This window comes from Cupressus sempervirens, chromosome 2, assembly GCF_028749045.1.
Source record: "Cupressus sempervirens isolate cs-2001-9-10 chromosome 2, ASM2874904v1, whole genome shotgun sequence".
Lineage (NCBI taxonomy): Eukaryota > Viridiplantae > Streptophyta > Pinopsida > Cupressales > Cupressaceae > Cupressus > Cupressus sempervirens.
Genome location: NC_143119.1, coordinates 550561935 through 550571802, shown reverse-complemented (window position 1 = coordinate 550571802; position 9868 = coordinate 550561935). Strand labels below are relative to the sequence as shown.

At 31.8% G+C, this 9868-nt stretch overlaps 1 pseudogene; it reads right to left on the bottom strand.

Moving 5' to 3' along the window:
* Positions 1–8092: 8092 nt before the first annotated feature.
* LOC149573555 (putative fructokinase-6, chloroplastic) lies at positions 8093–9355 on the bottom strand (annotated as a pseudogene).
* Positions 9356–9868: the final 513 nt, after the last annotated feature.

The following is a 9868-nucleotide window of genomic DNA, read 5'->3' as shown; positions in this document are numbered from 1 at the left end:
AAATCCAATATGGGAAAAACCACCAAGTAACTAGCTACTAATTTTTACTCTTCTGAAGTGAGCCCTATTAGGAGCCAACCCTGTTAAAGGTTATAAAACACACTATTAGGTGTGACCTTGTTAGTGGATTTAACCACCTTGCTAGGAGTGGCCTTGCTAGAGGACTTTAGAAAAATTCAATAGAACTATCACCTTGTTAGAGGATTTACAAAATGGCTATTAAAGCAAATCTGTTAAGAGATTTAAGAATCACTACTACAATGATGAGAAAGTAACAATGAAGTGACCTAAATGAGATGCAATTGAACTTAACTTTGCTAATACAAATCTTTATTCTGCTTCACTAGATCCTCTCTAATCAAATACAACTGTGTTTCTCCTCAAGAATATTTGATCCCTCTTCAAAATTTTCTCACACTTTCCTCTTCATATAATCAACTCACTTGCATGCTCATTCATTACAATTTTGAATTCACAACTTCACCTTTTATTTATACCTTACAATTTGTCAAGTTGGCTCATTTACAAGTTACATTTACCAATAATCATTACATCAGTAAGCTAAAATCATTACATGAAATAATTAAATTTAATTTTCCAAAATAATGAAATCCTTCATTGGCTAATCTTGCTCTAGAAATGATTTCCAGTGTTAACCAAATGTAGCTCAGTAAACACTACAAACTCTACAAAATTGTTTGGAGACCAAGTGAACTTAGTAAACACTAATTTTCCTTTGATAGCCTTGTGATCTTAGTTACCACTAACTTCTACCACAAAATCTTTCAATGCTTGAGTGAGCTTGGTAGAAATTGTTTCCACAGTGTAACTTTCAAGAATGCTCAGTAGACTTTGTAATTTGCTTTTCTGACCAACTGATCTTGGTAGACTCTATCATTTTCTTTGCTAACCAACTGAGCTTAGTAGACTCTATCTAATAACTGATATGAAATTTTTGTAACATCAAAGACAACACACAATTGATCAATTCTATGTACATCGCTTCTTTTCAAATAGTAAATTCTACAATAAACAATTTCAAATTTTAGAAAGATATGACAATATACTCTCCCTCTTTAACAACACATCCCAAAGAAAACACAAGCCAAATGATTAATAATGTACCTTAAGTATTTATTCATATGCAATGTTCCCATAATTATGTTACATCAACTAAAAGATCTTCAACTTGGTTTCTAATTATGCATCACTAAAACTTCATTTTAGTGAGCCTTAGATAGGAGAATGACTCCTAGCTTACCTCTTAGATACAAGAATTCATCCTTAGGTAATGGCTTGGTGAATATGTTAGTAATTTGTTCTTTTGTAAGGACATAAATCTGATCTCCTTATCTTGTAGCAATTCTCTAGCAAAGTGATACTTTATTGCAATGTGTTTGGTTTTGGAATGCATTGTTGGATTCTTTGATATGTTAATTGCATTTGTATTATCACAAAACATAATAACTTATTCTTTGATATCAATCTTCATGCCTTCCAATAACTACTTCAACCAAACAATATTAGAATAGTTTACTATTGCTACAACATACTTTGCTTCTGTTGTAGATTGGAATGTGCAATTTTTCTTTTTGCTTGTCCAAGAAACCAATCTTTTTCCAAGAAAGAATTCACCATCACTTATACTCTTTTAATTATCAATTTTTCTTGCCTAATCAGCATCAATAAACACTTTCAAGTCTAGATTACCTCTGAATTTGTACCACAATCCATAATCTTTAGTGCCTTTCAAGTATCTCAAGATCCTTTTGATTGCCATCATGTGATTTTCTCTTGGTTTTGCTGAAAATATTGCAACTATACCAACTGCAAGAGCAATAGCAGGCCTTGTATGAACTACATACTACAATTTTCCAATCATTGATCTATATAAAGTTTGATCTACCTCTTTTTATTCATCTTCCTTGGTAAGCTTTAGTCTAGTACACATGGGAGTCCCAACTAGTTTACAATCTTCCATACCAAGCTTTTTGAGTATCTCCTTGATGTATTTAGATTGAGTTATGTAGATACCATTCTTATTTTGCTGAAATTGAAGACCAATAAAGAATTTGATCTCACCAAATATAGACATCTAAAATTCCTTGTTCATTTGCTCTAAAAAATCTTTGCATAGATCATCATTCCCCAAAAACAAAGTATAATCCACAAATATTTTTCTCAAAAAAATCTTGTTATCTGGTCCTTCCTTGATATACAAGCTAATTTTATCATTAGTTTACTAAAAACCAATTTGAGTAAGATAGTTATGCAATCTTTCATACCATGCTCTAGGGGATTATTTCAAACCATATAATGCTTTGTGTAATTTTTAGACCATGTCCTTCTTGTTTGGATCAACAAAATCTTTAGGTTGCTTAATGTAGACTTCTTCATTTAGAATACTATTAAGAAATGTTGATTCGACATCCATCTGATAAACCTTAAATCCTTTATGTGTAGCATATACAAGTAGGGTCCTGACACCTTCTAGTGCAACATGAGAAAAAGGCTCTCCATAGTCTATTCCTTCTTCTTGAGAGTAGCTTTTACATACTAGTCTAGCTTTATTTCTTGATACCTTACCATCTTCATTCAACTTATTTCTAAATACCCACTTAGTTCCAATCACATTTTTATTTTTAGGCCTAGGTACAAGAGTACATATTTTATTCTTCTCTATTTTATCTATCTATTCATTCATAGCTTCAATCCAACTTTCATTTTCTAGGGCATCTTTGACATTTCTAGGTTCAAAATCAGCAAGTAAACAAGTACCTTTTAGCTTACTTCTTGTCATAGTACTTTCAGATTTGTCTCTAATAATTTGATCTGGTGTATGATGTCTCCTAACATACTTGGCTAATACAAGTTTCTTTCCTTTTGAGTGAATTGTATTGTCATCCTCTTGCACTTCAACTTTAGGTTTTGGCTATTTTGGCTCAGTAGGCATTGGCTCAGTAGCATCTCAATGTGACTCAAGTTCCTACAACTCGATGACTAAACACTCAAGAGTAGAAGTTTTCTAATTGAAAGATGTATCTAGCACTATATCAGGTTCAATGAAAACAAATCTCCTATAATCTTCTAGTTCCTTTTTACTTTCTTCTGTAGTCCTTTCTACAAACTCATCAACTTTCACATGTGCACTTTCTATGACTTTGTGAGTAGACAAATTCAAACATCTATATGCTTTACTCTTGCAAGTATATCCCAAAAATATGCTTTCATCACCCTTCACATCAAATTTACTTTTTCTAGATTCTTTCAAAATATAAAATTTACTTCCAAATACTTTTAGGTAACTTACATTCGGTTTATAGCCATACCATAACTCATAGGGGGTTTTGAATAAGTCTTTTTTCAACTATACTTGGTTCAAGGTATGAACTGCAATGCTGATAGCTTCCTTCTAGTATTTGATAGCAATGTTTTTTTCAATCATTAGATTTCTTTCACAATCCATGATAGATATATTCCTCCTTTTAGCTATTTCATTTTTCTTAGGAGTTCTAGGGGCTAATACCTATCTTTTGGTTCCTCTTTCAATCCAAAAGTTATTGAATTCATGGGAGATGAATTCACCACCTCTGTCTAACCTCAAGCATTTTAGTATTTCCCTATTTCCTTCTCTACTCTGGCCAAATACCATTTGAACTTCTCAAATTCTTTTGACTTCTCTCTTGATACATGATAGTCATCATTCTAGAGTAGTCATCAACAAAAAGAATGCAAAACTTTTCTCCAATATAGCTTTCAATTCCAATAAGTCCACACAAATTAGTATGCACAATTTCCAAAAAATTTTAAGACTAATAGTTCTTACTTTTAAGGCTAGTCTTTCCCATCTTACCAATCTAACAATTCTAATATAGACCAACCTCAAGTTTCTTTATACTAGGAATGCCTCTTACTTTTTTGAATTTGTTTATTTCACTAGGTTATCAAAATTCACATGACATAACCTTCTATGCCATAACCAACTCTCTTCAACTTGAGCAATAAAATATGAACATTCACCAAGTTCAAGATAGAACAAGTTACCTTTTTTTTGTATACTAGATATAATCATTTTTCCTTTGTCATCTAGTAGTCTTGCTTTTCCATGCATGAATTTCACCTTGAATCCAATATTGGTTAGCTATGCTACACTCAATAGATTGTGTTTTAGTCTTTTAATCCAATAGGCATTATCACATACAAGCTTTTTGGTTAGTGAGATTCTTCCTCTTCCTTTTATGCAACAAAGTTCATTATTACCAAACCTCACACTACCAGCATCATAGTCTTCAAAATATTCAAACTTTGTTTTGTCACCAATCATATCATGAGAATAACCACTATGTATGATCATATATCATTTTTTCCCACATGAGAGATAAATGCCATCTTATCTTCCTCATCATTGTCAAATTTATCTTTCATAGCAATGTAAACAATTTCATCTTCACTATTATCATAATCATTAGAATCCTTAGCCATGAAACATGTTTTCTTACCTTTGTCCTTGAATGATTTGAAATCTTTCTTGCCATTGCACTTGTGACCTTTCTTTTCATCCTTATTTTTCTTGTTTGGGCACCTAGCAGCAATATGACCAGTTTTCTTACATGAGAAATAGATTAGAGGAACCTTACCTTTGTATTTCCCTTTGCCTATTGAATATTTCCTTGCTAGTAGAGCTTCAACCACCTCAAGATCACTGTTAGAACTATATTCTAATTCTTCTTCACTTTTTGACTAAGAATTCTTTATCTTCTTACCCTTTTTTTTGAGTGAAAGGTTGGCTTCAAATGCTGATTCAATATTCTTGGAAGCTAGAACATAGTTGTCATAGTTATCTAGCTCAAATGCAATCAATCTTCCTACTATGACCTCTAAATTTATGTTACAATTTGCTTCACATCTTCTTTCTTGAATTGCATAAACTCTAATTGCATAAATGGGTAGCAATGTTCTAAGAACATTACTTACATCTATTTCTTCCTTGATATCTCCTCCAGAAGCCTTGATTACACTGAAACTTGCTTTGACTCTTTCAACATATTTAGCAATTTTCTCATCTTCTCTCGTCCTCATTTGATCAAATTTTCCTCATAGACTTTCTACTTTGGCTCTTCTCACATTGTCATCACCTTCATAGATATTCTTTAGCTTGTTCCACATTTCAAAGGTAGTTTTACAATCCTTGACATCATCAAATTCTTCATAGCATAGGGTAGATGCAATGTCTATAATTATGGTGTTATGAGTCGTCTTCTCATGAATGTCATTAGAAAATAATGTACTATCAAGAGTTACATATGCTTCATCAAGATATTTCAATCTTGAATCTCCAATGGAAGCCAAATGGAGTCTCATGAGACCTTGCCATGCTAAAAATTTATCCCTATTAAGCCTTGGAATTTCCCTCTTGTAAGACATCCCGATCTTTAGCTTAGATCCTTGAAATCCTTCCTGCAAGCACAAAAAGTTATAATACCAATTACTGGAAATATAGAGGGGGGGGGGGGGGGGGAGGGGGTGGTGGGGTGAATCAATTACCACAAAAACAATTCCAAAAATCCCTCAGATGTCTTATAAAACTAGTTACTATTGTCACTTGGTAACCACACAGAAAAATATTGAAACTTGGTAGATGTGTTGTATGTTAAATTATTACTAATCTTTGAGCATTCATATAGATTTAACATGCATGCATAAAAGAAATAACATGAACACAAGAGACACTAGATTTAACATGGAAACCTAATATAGGAAAAACCACCAAGTAACTAGCCACTAATTTTCACTCTTCTAAAGAGAGCCCTATCAAGAGCCAACCCTATTAAAAGTTACAAAAATACACTATTAGGTGTGACCTTGTTAGAGGATTTAATCACCATACTAGGAATGCCTTGTTAGAGGACTTCAGAACAATTTAGTAGAATTGTCACCTTGTTCAAGGATTTATAAAATGGCTATTAAATCAACTTTATTAAAATATTTAGGAATCATTGCTACAATGATGAGAAAGCAATAATGAAGTGACTTGAATGATATGCAAATGACCTTTGTTGATAGAATCTCTCTTCTACTTTACTAGATCCTCTCTGATCAATTACAACCTTTCTACTCCTCAAGGATATCTGATCCTTCTTCAAAATTTTCTCACACTTTCCTCTTCATACAATCAACTCACCTGCATGCTCACTCATTACAATTTTGAATTCACAACTTGTCCTTTTATTTATACCTTACAAATTGTCAAGTTGGCTAATTTACAAGTTACATTTACCAATAATCATTACATGAAATAATTAAACTTAATTTCTTAAAATAATGAAATCCTTCATTAGCTGACCTTGCTTAGTAAAGACTACTCCAAAAAAGATCTCCAGTGTTAACCAACTAAAGCTCGATAAACACTATGAAATCTGCAAAATCCTTTGGAGACCAAGTGAGCTCAATAAACACTAGTTTTCCTTCGATAACTTTGTGATCTTGGTTATGACTAACTTCTACCACAAAATCCTTCAATGCTTGAGTGAGCTCAATAGAAACTATTTCCACAGTGTAACTTTTAGGAATGCTCAGTAGACTTTGTAATTTGCTTTGCTAACCAATTGAGCTCAGTAGACTCTATCATTTTCTTTGCTGACCAACTAAGCTCGATAGACTCTATTTGATAACTCATATGACATTTATGTAACATCAAAGACAACACACAATTGATCAGTTATATCCAACATTGTTGGATACAATTGTTCAATTGTGTTTTGTCTTTGATGTCACACAAATTTCATATCAGTCATCAGATAAAGTCTACCAAACTCAAAAGGTCAGCAAGGCAAAGAATAGTGTCTACTAAGCTCAAAAGGTCAGCAAGGCAAAGGATAGAGCCTACCAAGCTTAGAAGGTCAGCAAGGCAAAGGATAAAATCTATTGAACCAAAGAGGTTAGTAAAGAAAACTTGCAATATCTACTAAGTAAACATTTCTTACCAAACTCACTTGGTCATCAAAGGAAATGTGACAGAAGTAGTTCTTACCAAGCTCTCATGATGGAATTCAGTTCTTACTGAGTAAACTCAGTAGCCAAAAGATTTTATAGATATTGCAATGTTAACTGAGTCAAGAAGGTTAACTTAGGAAATTTTTGGAAGCAGTATATACCGAGCAAGGTTAGCCAATAAAGGATTTTATTATTTTATGAGATAATGTTTATTTTTTTAGAGTAATATTTGTAGTTGACTAATGTATGGTTTATTGGTAAATGTAACATGTGAATGAGCCAACTTGACAATTTGAATGGTATAATTAAGAGGTCAAGTTCAAATTCTAAGTGTGTGTGTGATGGAAGTGTATGGAATTAATGAGATATGAGGACTAATTATTGTGTAAGTGAATTTGAAGGATGATCAGAGATCATTGAGGAGAAATAGAGCCATATTTGATCAAGGAGGATCTAATAATGCTAAATACAAATCTGTAGTCAGCAAATTTAATTGCATCTTGTTCATGTCAATTCATTGTTGCTTTCTAACCATTGTAGCAGTGATTTCAAATCTCTTAACAAAGTTGGTTTAACAACCATTTTGTAAATCCTCTAACAAGGTGACAGTTCTATTGAATTATCCTAAAGACCTCTAGCAAGGCCACTCCTAATAGGGTGATTAAATGTTGTAATATGGTCACACCTAATAGTGTGTATTGTAACCTTTAATAGGGTTGGCTCCTAACAGGGCTCACTTCAGAAGAGTGAAAAATTGGTGACTAGTTACTTGGTGGTTTTTCCCATATTGGGATTCCACGTTGAATCTGTTGTCTCTTGTGTTCATTTTATTTTCAATTGCATGTATGTTTTCTTGAAAATAAGTAATAGTTTAATTTATCAAGTTACAACATTTTTTGTTATGTTTACCAAGTATTAGTAGTAACTAGATCTTTAAGACATCTAAGGGATCTGTGGATTAATTTTTGTAAGTAACTGATTCACCCCCCTCTCAGTTACTCTACCTTTACTTCCAACACAATACTATATTAGTCTATGGAGGAAATGATGTGGATTTGGTTTTTCCTCAATTTACATGGTAAAATATCAAGAAAAAATCCTAGTGATATACCTTTATTATATCTACTTCATCCCATATACTCAAGATTTATTCCATAGCCACCTCTACTGAAGACCATAATGGTAGCCTTAGATTATGATCATAGGAGAATAAACTACCAGAACCTCTAGTCATTTTGATTGTTGCCAAATGTGTAGACCTACAAGGTTCTGCAATCAAATAGATTGATCTATAATGGAAAATACTTATTTTTAATTAGAAATTTATTATTATAATTAATTGACAACATCAAGAAGTAGAAAAAATTGGATGATAGAATAAATGTAGATATAAATCATGAATGATTCATCAATAACTTGATGAAAAGTTAAGGCATGTTCAAAAATATTTTATGAAAATTTCTAATTCCAATCAATGATTTTTAACATTGCCTGTCTGATAAGGTCCACATCAATTTCTGATGCATCTAATAGCATATCTACATTGGGATTTTAGAAAAATATGAATTCTCATTCACCATTAGCTCTTAATGTTACAAATGCCAAAGCAATTCAAGTACCAAGATCAAAATGAATGCCTTTGTGGTCCACCTTATTTTCTTTCATAATATTAGAAAAAATATATAAAAATTCATCTTCACCCACCTAGACATAGATTATTGATGAAAAAAAGAAATACTTGTAAGTTAACCAACTAAAAGGTTGACCAATGATACATTAATTTTAATTAACTATTACAAATATGATACAATCTTTTGTCTCAATACATTAAAATTTAAAATGTAAAAATTGATGTGAGACAAATTACGAGTGTAGAGTACATTTTAATTAGGGATTCAATTGGCCAAAAATCTCATTATGAATTTGCTTGTTATAGTTTAGACTATCATCATCTTCTACCTTTCCAAAAAATGCAGATGAGCCCTCAAGTCTTGATATGCCAACTACAAGATTGGAATGAACTCCTCCAATAACCTTTCTGAATATAGGTGCTTCTACTAATGACACCCCAAAAATGGTTGGGATAAAATCAATCAAAATTTCCCCAAAGTAGACTACAAGGTTAGATGATTATCTATTACTATCATCTGACAAGGCTTTTACAACTATACAAATACAACATTTATTGAATTAGTAATGTAGGATGCAATATAGAATAATAAATCATCATTATGAAATGAATTATATACCTAAAGTCAATTTTATAATATATTACAGTGCTAATCACTTGTGGTGTAGTAATTTTCCAAAGTGTAGTATATATTTGACAACTTTAGAGAAAATATTTGTATGTTGTACCCATAAATCCAAATATGCATGTATAGAATATCCACCAATAATTAATGAAGTAGGGATAAAGACTAGACATTATGCTATTCGATATGTTTTTCCATTACTCATGTCTAATAGAGAATTAAGTCCAAAATAGCCTTAAAAATGTATCATAAGGCATGATAAAAGAAAATCCACAAAATAGAAAATCAGCATATTGATCAAATTAGTTAGTGTCTAGTCATAGCCAGTATATCTATCAAACCACATAATGAATCTTTAGTGGTTTTTCCATTATAGATGAACCATGTAGTTCATTAAATTATGCAAATTTTCTTTATTTTTCCAATTTTTTTGATTGATGTTTGGTGTTGTTTAAATCTTTAATATCCTCATTTTCCTCGACATTATTAACCTACTACAGACAATGGCTAGTAAAAAATATGGGGTGAAGCTACCATTTTCATGTTATGATTACTCTATTGTCCAATTCTGATGTCTTCAGTATGTATAGTAATATCATACAATACAATTAGATATATTT